This window comes from Protopterus annectens, chromosome 8.part0 (assembly GCF_019279795.1).
Source record: "Protopterus annectens isolate FY-2018-M chromosome 8.part0, PAN1.0, whole genome shotgun sequence".
Taxonomy (NCBI): Eukaryota; Metazoa; Chordata; order Ceratodontiformes; family Protopteridae; genus Protopterus; species Protopterus annectens.
This window is the reverse complement of record NC_056741.1, coordinates 6,066,991-6,074,836: the sequence shown is the minus strand read 5'-3', so window position 1 is coordinate 6,074,836 and position 7,846 is coordinate 6,066,991.

The window sequence follows — 7,846 nt, the reverse complement described above, 5'->3', positions numbered from 1 at the left end:
ACATTGCTCGACGTTGCCCGACATTGCACTAGTTAGTGCGGTGCACAGCACTGGACAAACATGTTTTGTTTGCGCTAGTTGGCACGATGTGCAGCTCCACACAAAGCCATTGTGCTAGTTAAAGCAGTGCTAAGCTATGAGCAATTATACTTAAATGTGCTTAATACTGGTAAACTTTGTTTAGCGCTGTGTCACATTGCTTAAGATATGTTACTTATACATTTATCAGTATGCATGACCATTCCACCTTCTTATATATATATAAAATATTGTTCACTACCACATAGGCCATTTCAATACATTTTACTAAAATTTAAAAGGTAAATGTCAGGAATTATTTTTGTGCACAGATTTCCTACAGAAAATGGGAAGGGGAGTGGCGGGACTTGAACCGGCAATGCCTCCTCTTTGTGCGAAGGCTCTACCACTACGCTATTGCTATTTGGCTTAATTTGCATATAAGTAGTTTATTACCCTCTTCGATGTCTACACTGCTAACTGTAGCTAAGCAATGGGCAAACCCGCACATACACACGCAAATACGGGCAGCTATATCGGGAATAATAAAAAAAAAAAAAAGGAAAGCTTTACATTTTAAACTTGTACAGGGATTTAGAATGTAGGGGAGTGTAGTGTTGGGTATGCAGACATTTGAGCGGACTCGCTCATTTCAGTTAACATTTGCAGTTTAAGCACTTGCAGGGGCGTGGATATTTGTACTGCTCGGCAGTTTGACACACCCCCTGCACTCGTGCACACTCCATGTTAGCCTTAGAGTTGAGTCAACGCGCCCTCATGAATATGCATGATGCACTGACATCATACTCTTAGACTGCAGTTTCCAAGTAAGACTTAGTTAGTCTTACATGATGGATTAGTGAATCCCGGCCTAAATTAAATTAAGTTGGATGTCTGCGAGCTGGTAAGCACCCAGAAACCACAGGGTTATAGATGCTCTGAGGTACATTTTACAGCTTTTCAACAACATTTTGATCCAGTGATGACCAGAACAAAAATCATGTGTTCAGAAAAGAAATTCTATCTTACTTTTTTATTTCAAGGAAGAAATAAATCATATCCAAGCTTAAACTAACAAAACACCAATTCAGAATAAAGTGAGAAGACAAATGCTTGTGAAGACAATAAATCCTCTCTGGAAATAATATCTGCCTCTGTACCACCTTAAAATAGGTAGCCACTTTCTGTGTATCCCCCTTTTCTATTCAGCTGGGATGCAATTAAGGTATATATGCACTCAAGTCATATATTTTAAGTCACTGCTGTCATATGAATACATACCATGTTTCCTTCTGTGCACACTTCTGATGTCAGACTGGGACAAAAAGAACATAGGACATAACATATTTGCAGTGAGACATATATAAACAGTTTGCTTTTTTACTCTTCTCCAAAAGATAGCCTGTTGTTTCCATCAAGTTTTTAAATGTGTGGGAAAAAAAAATTACAATAATGTTTCCAATGTGTCACTTCTAGATAGTATAGTACTCCTAGCACAGTACTCCTATACAAGCCATTGTGAGTCTCTGTGCACCCTTCTGAAGTTTTTTTGACCACACTGTCCCCAGTCCAACATAAAATATAATGATACTGGAGGTTTGAAAGGAATGTTAAAGAAATAATGACTTTGTCTCTAGACCGCTGCACAAATGCAGTGACCTTCTATGTACACCTATAAACAGGGCTGGTTTTAGACTACATGGGGTTCAGGGCAGATCTGTTTGCTGAGTCTGTGTCAAAATCCACTTATACTACCTTTTTGTTTGTCTGGGGGGGGGGGGCAGTACCCAGAAGTTCTGAAGTTCTGGGTATTCTGTGATGCATTTTACTCTTATTTTGTTATGAGAGATGGCTGTTAAATTGAACAAGTGACAAGAGAATCAGTTACTTTCATCCAGACAACCCACACCAAGCAGTTATAGCCGCTTCTATGAACAATTCAAACATCTGACTGTGATAAAAGACAATGACCATGTAATGCATTTCTCCTTTGTTCCAAACAAATTGTTGCCACACATTAAAATATTGCATGTTAATACATACAAATCACATTAGTCCTGCAAAGCAAAAATAGTAAACAAACAGCAGCAGGCCGCTAGTCATTTTCCTTCACATACAACTACAACTATTATACCTACTCTGTCTGTGATGATCAGGAGCCCAGTTAAGCAGTCAATCTTGCTTCTCACAAATGCACATTAGTCCCAAAAAGCAAGATAGCGACTGTTTAAACTGAGCGAACATCAACAGGATCAGTTACTGTCATCCAGCCAACTCCAATCCTCACCAAGCAGTTTTATGGCTATGTAATATTATTTCACCTCCACATACACAAGTTGCTAGCTTGCCACACATTAAAGTATTCCAAGTTACTCCACACAAATCACAAAGCCAGAAATATCACAAACAATATCTGGTTTATCAATCTTGTTTGGAGAGTTAGCCTCAAAATGTCCAACCTCAGCCATTTGCACTAGACAGATAGTGATGGACTGTACCCTCAAAGACTGCAGCAGAATAATTTATTTATTTATTTAACATTTGTTTACCGGGAAAGTTCGATTTGGAACAAAGCCAATTTTCAGCAGAGGCCCAGGAAGAAAAGCTCCAGATGCATGTCTTTGTAATGTTTTAATAAGTTTGCAATAATTTGTAATTACAACATCCAGCTTGACAAAATGTACTTGTCTTTTTACTCAGTATAGTCATGGACTGCACCCCCCACAAAGACTGCAGCAATGTAAATACAGCATCCAGCACTGCAAAAACTTACAGACCTGTCTTTTTACTCAGTTTGTGGACTCTACTCCCCCAAAGACTGCAGAACAGTAAATTCAACATCTAGAAGAATCAAGATCCACCACTTAAAAATTTAATCCAACCTCTAGCGCCTCGGCAATTGCCTTCCAAGGAGAATACAAACAGAAAAAATGCAGCACATATTTATACAATAAAATTAATCAGTCAATCAAACAATTAAACAATTAAAACACTTATTAAATTTAAATAAAAACTCTCCAATTGCATTCTACATTGATTCCACCAGGGGCTAAAGTGCCATATTTTAATATAAAAAGAGTTTCCTTGTACAAATGTTTTTTCTTTGTATTAATACTATATTGGGTAGGAGGAATATGCTCTAAGACTGTGCCTAACAATCCCTGTGGGTTGCTACTATAATGTTTTTTTAAAGTGCATTGCAAGTGGACTTTCTAACTTTTCATTTTTAATATCCCTCACATGTTCCTGTATCCTAGTCTTAAAGGCCGTCTTATTTTCACCTGTATAAAACATCCCACATGGACATTTATGTGCACACACAATGCTTTCTGTGTTACATGAGAACATGGCATTAGGTTGAAAATACAATCCATTAATATACCTAAATGTTCTACTCACATACTGACATGTTATACATCTTCCATGGGGATGTGTTCCCACAAGGCCAGGATTACTACTTAAACATGTATTGGGTTTAGAAAATCTGTCATGAACCAGCATATCTTTATGTTTTTACCTCTTCTAAATGAGTAGTTCAAATTTTTGTCAAAAATACCCTCCCTATATTTAAACAGGGAAGTCCAATAAAATTGGATAAGTTGTTTAACTTCTTCTGCTAATAAATCATAAGTCATACTGCATATATCTTTCTTAAACTATTTCATTGCTTCCTAGATCTACCCTGATATTTATAACTATTATTACACTTACAAATAATATTCTTACTAACGTTATCTAAAGAAAGTAACACTTCATCAACATTATAACCCCTCTTAATAAACAGCTGTTATGTTTTCTGTAGTTCACTATTTATTTCATTAATATTATTAAATAATCTCCTTACTCTAGTAAGTTCATCATAGGGTAAAGATTTTAAAAGATGTGGGGGATGGCAACTAGTTGCATCCAAAAAATGCAGACCATCTTCAAATTTACGATATACCTTGATAATAATCTTACCATTCTTACCTCCTTCAAGACAAATGTCTAGAAAATTGACCTTATTACCCAACTGAAAGCCATCAAATTTCAATAGAAATCTATTCTCTTGAAGACCATTCATAAAATCTCTGACTTCTTGTTGGCCTCCCCTTACATACAAAAATTAAATTGTCAATATATCTACAATATTTCATCAGATACTTTTTGAAAAATTCTTTCTGATAAAGAAATTCTATCTCAAAAAATCCCATCATAATATTAGCAAACATGGAGGAAAAAGTTGCCCCCATGGCTGTAACTTTCAATTGGTAAAATATTTGACTGTCAAACTCAAAATAATCATTTTTTTCAACAAAATTCTATTAATTCATTTATATACTATGCAACTGGGCTATACCCCAAGGTATTATGTAATGCTTCTAACCCATGCTGGTGATTAATGCTTGTATATAAACTTTTCACATTAGCTGTTAACCAATACATATTCTTGGTCCATTTTAGGGGTAATACCTGATCTAAAAAATCAGCACTATCTTTAATAAAGGAACTTTGTCTAGTAACATATGGTAGAAGAAAATTATGTAAAAATATTCTCAAATTATTAAGAAAATAATTACACGCAGACACAATAGGACGTGGATGTTGGATATCCTTATGTATCTTGGGCAAACAGTAAAATGTAGTTATCTCACAGTTATGAGTTTTAAATGTTTTATCTACATCATCTATTTAAAATATCCTAACCATTGTCCCTTCTGTAATAAGTTTCTGAATTTCTGAATAGCTCCTTCATATTCTTTAACAGTGCATTTTGTATAAGTCTTACCATCATTTAAGTGCTCTTGGCACATCTGAACATATTGTGAAAATGCATTAATACAACCTTTTTCCCTTTATTTGCTGGTTTTATAACCAGTTCTTCATTTTTACTAAGTTGTTTTAATGCCTTCACTCTAATTTAGTTATATTATACTGAATATACTGTTTATTATTGACAAAATCAAAATATAAAGATTTTATTGCAAAATCAACCATAGCTGCAAAATTCTGTATACCTTCATGTGAGAATGGTGGTATAAATTGACTTTTAACTACAATTTTAGATGTATCTAGCTTGCAATATGCATTAGAAACTTCAGAATTTTCATCATCAGAAATACAGGAATAAAAACTATCTTCTAAGTCAGTAGAAAAAGATACATTACTATTTGAACTATTAGTTAAACTGTTAAAATTTTGTTCATCCCTAAAAAACAAGCTAAATGCAGTTTCCGTATTAAACAATACATATCTTTCTTACTAACATACAATTTTGGCATGACAGTAGGAATACATTTTAGACCATGATTCAAAACAGAAAATGCAGCTTCACTCAATGGATAACCAGACAAATTCACTACATATGTATCAGCACTATTTGACCGGTTATCATTACTCGTAGCAGTCTCTAAATAAGCCATTTTTAAGTCAGTTCCACCTAACTCGTTTGTACCTTTGCTGTGCAGGTGGTTGTCCTTCAAACAAATATATATTTACTCTTTTTTTGTTTTATTTGTTGTTTGGCTAAATTCAACATCCAACCCTGCAAGAGTTTACAAACTTGACTTTTGACTCAGTTCTTGCAGCGGTAGCATTATTGCCTCACAGCAAGAGGTTCTCCCGTTCGATTCTCGGCTTGGGTTGCGAGTGCTTTCTGTGTGGAATCTGCATATCCTCCCCACGGTTGAATGGGCGTTCGAAAGACATGCGTTGAATGGGCGTGCCTTTGTTGAAGGTTGGGCGTCGGGCTGGCAACTCGACACCATAAAAAACAACTGACAATCATTAGCGGACCGGAGTTCCGCTGTGGTGACCCCTAACCGGGAAAAGCCAAAAGACAAACAACAACGTATACTGGAACCCCTATCCCCACCTTGAAACTGCAGCAGAGTGAATACAACATTCAGCCCTGCAAACGCTCACAGGCTTGTACTTTTACCCAGTTTCTGGACTACCCCCCCATTCCCAACCCCCAAAGACTGGAGCAAAGTAAATTCATCATCCAGTCCTACAAACGTTTATAGACTTGCATTTTACTCAGTATGAAGGTAAATTACTTGTTCATTCTGTTATCCTAATCCTGCTCTCTTCAAATGGTAGCAAGCTTAATGTCTATCCTGTGCTTGGCCTGTACTTAATGGTTTGCTTTTTGGTTGTTTTTACAAAACTAGAATCATAAATTGCCTCCACTGCCCCCTCTAATTAGTTAGCTACACCCTGCTCTTGCTGGCAGCCTGCAATTTCTTAATTACTCTTTCCAGCTATTGCTTTTGTGAATCTCCATCTTTGACTGTATAGGCAGTTTTATGTTGCTTTGATTTTTTTCCTTTTCCGTATTCTCAAGTTTCATTAATAACTACTTGCTATATTACTGTTATGTCTTTCTACCCTTTTTGTTTTTAGTTCTACTACTTTTAATTCTACATTTTGCATTTACACTAGTAAGCACTCTTAGTTACTTGTGTGCAGACTTTAGCAACTCCAACTCTATTGATTGTTTTTGGTCATAAGGGGAAGGAACACAACCTTTTCACCATCGCCTATCTCAGGTTCAGTTTGTTCCCCTACCCTGCCCTATACACTACAACTACCTTTATACTTCCCTAAGAACACTAACTCCATACCTACAACCAATCATATACATTACAGCCAGCGTATTTACTTTTCCCTCTTATACATAGCTATATTACATCACACAACCTTTCTTTTAGTCCTTCCCTCCTCACTCTACTTTGTTCTCCTCCCCTGTTCTGCCATTTCACACTGAGCTGATCAAAGGAAAGACACTGAAGAAACTCGGAGCTATAATATATAACATTAAGTATCCTGTTTTTTTTATTTTGTTCATTTCTTTGTTATTTGTAGCACTTTGTGTGCTGTGTATTTTTCTAGCTAGTTTCACTGTGTGTGAGGTATTAACTGGAAATTGTCCACTTTTAATAAGCATCTGTTGGGTTGTTTGTTTCGGATAACTTGTTGCAGTTAAACTCTTTTTCTAGAGGCTCCTTTAGCTGCTTAAAACTGTTTAAAACTGTTTTAAAGCTGTTTAAAAGCTGTTTAAAACATTCATTTAAAGGCTCACTATTGCTTTTCAGCTGTGAGAAACATTTCTGCAGTTTTTTTCCCACTCTCCCTCCCTGTTGGTATAGTGTTTTTATAGTTGGTGGCTTTGCAGTTGCCCGCCCCTAGTGTAAATTTGATCTGGGACCCTCCTCCCAGTCTAGTGTCATTACCTCATTCTAACCAGTACAGGGAGAACATTTGAGAAGGCCAATCAGCTTAGTTTCTACTCCTTTCTCTCTTTCCACTTAAAAAAAAAATGTATCTGCTTTTACTGTATTTGTGTTTCTTCCTACTTTATTTTGCTTTTGCATCATCTTAAAAGTACTCAATTGTATTTATTACTGCTTGGTGTAACTCATTCTAAGCCTTTTAGTTTAAGCACTTGGGCTTCAGACCAGTTGTTTTACATTAAGAAGGTTTGTGGTCTGCACTGTAGTGGCAGAACAGGTAGCTTACATCCTTCTAAGTTGGGAACTGCTGATTAAGGGCTCAGTGTCTGTTATTCTAAAAGTGTATTAATTCTGGTTTAAGCACTTGTGCTTCAGGCCAGTTATTTTACATTAAGAGGGTTCATGGTCTGCACTCTTGTGGGAGGAGAGGCTGGACTCTGCCCTTCTGAGCTGGGAATTTCTGGTTAAAGGCTTATAGTGCCTGCATATTTGAACTGCTTCTTACTGAAACTGGTACACCTTGTTTGCTGTAGCATAGACTAGATCCAGGCCTGCTGAATCTAGCTTTGTTTGTATAACTTGAGCACTAATCCAGGCATTCTTTAAAGTATTCA